At 43.1% G+C, this 3,223-nt stretch overlaps 1 non-coding gene across 1 annotated transcript; it reads left to right on the forward strand.

Annotated features, from left to right (window-relative positions):
• The first annotated feature begins 2,400 nt into the window (after positions 1 to 2,400).
• LOC120364175 (small nucleolar RNA SNORD77) lies at positions 2,401 to 2,470 on the forward strand. Its single transcript, XR_005579517.1, has one exon. It is a non-coding gene; the product is annotated as a small nucleolar RNA SNORD77 (small nucleolar RNA).
• The last annotated feature ends 753 nt before the right edge of the window (positions 2,471 to 3,223 follow it).

Here is a 3,223-nt window from a genome sequence, read left to right on the forward strand (position 1 = left end):
TGTCACCACACCCAGCTCATTTTTGTATTTTTTGTAGAGACGGGGTTTCACCATGCAGGCTGGTCTCGAACTCCTAGGCTCAGAGATCTGCCTGCTTCGGCCTCCCAGAATGCTGGGATTACAGGTGTGAGCTACACCGGCCAGCCTAGAAGTTCTAATTGCACACGTGCAGTTTTGTTTTCTGTTAATTTCCCCACCGGGTTAATAGTTAAAATTTTTTTTTTCCTTTTCTTTTTCTTTTGAAACAATGTTAAACTTACAGAAAAATTGCAAGACAAGTGCAAAAATAATTTTTTTTTTGCCTTGAGCCATTTAAGAGTATGTTGCTAACAACATGTCTGGTGGCCCATGAGACTACTTGGCTGTGTGGATTTCTTACACACAGCGACACTCCCTTACGTAAGTGTAATACAACCATCCAAACCAGGACACTGTTAATGATGTTTTACTACAATCAAATCCATGTACTCCATTCAAGTTTCACCAATCGTCCCAATAATGTCCTTGCAAAAGAGTCCAACCCAGGATCACATGCTGCTTTTGGTTTTCATCCCCTTTTAGTTTTCTTTAGTCTGGAACAGTTTCTCAGTGTTTGCTCTACTTTCGAGACCACTTTTGAAGATAACAGGCCAGTGATTTTATAGAATGTCCCTTGATCTGGGTTTGTCTGATGTATCTTCCTGTCTAGATTCAACATAGTGAAGATATTTATATCAAATGAAAACCATAGGCCGGGAGCAGTGGCTCACGCTTGTAATCCCAGCACTTTGGGAGGCCAAGGCGGGCGGATCAATTGAGGTCAGGAGTTCGAGACCAGCCTGGCCAACATGGCGAAACCCCGTCTCTACTAAAAATACAAAAATTAGCTGGATGTGGTGGTGTGTGCCTGTATTTCCAGCAATTCAGGAGGCTGAGGCAGGAGAATTGCTTGATCCCAGGAGGCAGAGGTTGCAGTGAGCAGAGATTGTGCCACTGTACTGCAGCCTGAGTGACAGAGCCAGACTCTGTCTCAAAAAAAAAAAAAAAAAAAGAATGTGCACTATAAATTGTGACCCTGGTGAAATCAGTCACATGTCTTCATATAGGCATGAGGACCAAATTAACTATATTCTGAACTTAGTTGGGGTTCTAAATGGACCTGCTGGCTATGCATGGTGGCTCACACCTGTAGTCCCAGCACTTTGGAAGACTGAGGTGGGCAGATCACTTGAGCCCAGGAGTTCAAGGCCAGCCTGGGCGACATGGCAAAACCTTGCCTCTACAAAAAATACAAAAAAATTAGCCGAGTGTGGTGGCACATTCCCATAGTCCCAGCTACTAAGGAGGCTGAGGTAGGAGGATTGCTTGAGCCAGGGAGGGTGAAGCTTCGGTGAAGCTGATTGGGCCATTGTACTCCAGGCCGGGTGACAGAGTAAGACCCTGCCTCAAAAATATTATAAATAAATGAATAGATGAAAGTACCATCTATGTTTCAGTATTTAATCTACTTGGAACTTATTTTTGTACGATATAAAATGGAGGGCCAATTATTTTCCTGATAGGTAGTAGCATCGTCATTTATTATATAATCCATCCATTTCCCACTGATTTAAAATTGCACTGTTCACATTTTTTTTTCTTTCATTATCATGAATGGGATTAGTGCTTTTATAACTGTTCACATTTTATGTTCTTATAAACAGATATCTACTCCTGGATTCTCTCTCTCTCTCTTTTTTTTTTTTGAGGCGGAGTCTCACTCTGTCACCCAGGCTGGAGTACAGTGACACAATTTCGGCTCACTGCAAATTCTGCCTCCCGGGTTCAAGCGATTCTCCTGCCTCAGCCTTCTGAGTAGCTGGGACTACAGGTGCTCGCCACCATGCCCTGCTCAATTTTTGTGTTTTTAGTAGAGACGGGGTTTCACCGTGCTAGCCAGAATGGTCTCGATCTCCTGACCTCGTGATCTGCCCATCTCAGCCTCCCAAAGTGCTGGGATTACAGGCGTGAGCCACCGAACCCGGCCTGGATTCTCTTTTCTCTTCCACTGGTTAATTTGTCTATGCCCAGGCCAATATTGTCTTGATGCTATTGTGGTATCTTTATAGTGGCTTCTGAGATCTAGTAAGCCACCATCCAGTACACCCTGAGCATACCTCTTCCTACATGTATTCGCTATTTACAAGTACTTTATTCTTTCCAAACAAATTGTGAGATAATTTAATCCAATTAAAAAGAAACCTGTGGAATAAAAAAAAAAAAAAAAAAAATAGCCGGGCGCGGTGGCTCACGCCTGTAATCCCAGCACTTTGGGAGGCCGAGGCGGGTGGATCACGAGGTCAAGAGATCGAGACCATCCTGGTCAACATGGTGAAACCCTGTCTCTACTAAAAAAAAAAAAAAAAGAAAGAAACCTGTGGGATACGATGACAGTTGCATAGTTCAACAGACTGAATCATGAAGAGATCTATACCATCTGTCTGATGTATCTGTGGTGGTTGGGGAAGAAACACGTGTTGGGATTATATTGGAATTTTTTTCTTTTCTTTTTTTTTTCCTTTGCCCCAGCTGCTGGGATATAATAGGAATTTTATCAATTGTATGTAAATTTGTAGAGTTGTACTTTTTGTGATAGTGTCTTGATATTCACGAAAGGAACAATGAAGGTCATACCATGCTTGCTCGTTATTCAGGTCTTGATTCATTTATTTCCCCAACATATATATTTGAGCACCTACTATAGGCTAGGCACTATTCTAGATGCTGGGGGTTCAACTGGGAACAAAACTAAGTTCCTGCTTTTTTGAAAAAGCCCAAACTTTAGTAGGGGCAGACAGGTAATAAACAAATATAAACACACACACAGATATATATGTAAATAAATATGTAATACGTCAGATGATATTAAATACTATGGCAAAAACTAAATCCAGTTAAAGGTGATGTAGTGTGCTGGGAGGAGGGCTGTTTTTTTTATTTAGTGCAAAAGCTGCTGTGGTGATATTTGAGCACAGATATGAAGGACATGAAGGATTCATCCGTGCGTTCCAGGTGGAGGAGACAGAAAACGCAGAGGTGGGAGTGTGCTTGGTGTGTTGTGCCGGCAGAGGACTAGCAGGCAGCCCAGCGTGGCTACAGCAGGGTGAGAATCGGGGAGAGGGGCAGGGGGTGGAGACAGAAAGGTAGCTGGGAGGCGCTGTACCGGGTAGAGCCATGGAGACCACTGTGAGTACTGTGGCTGAAT

This window comes from Saimiri boliviensis, chromosome 2 (assembly GCF_048565385.1).
Source record: "Saimiri boliviensis isolate mSaiBol1 chromosome 2, mSaiBol1.pri, whole genome shotgun sequence".
Classification (NCBI taxonomy): Eukaryota; Metazoa; Chordata; class Mammalia; order Primates; family Cebidae; genus Saimiri; species Saimiri boliviensis.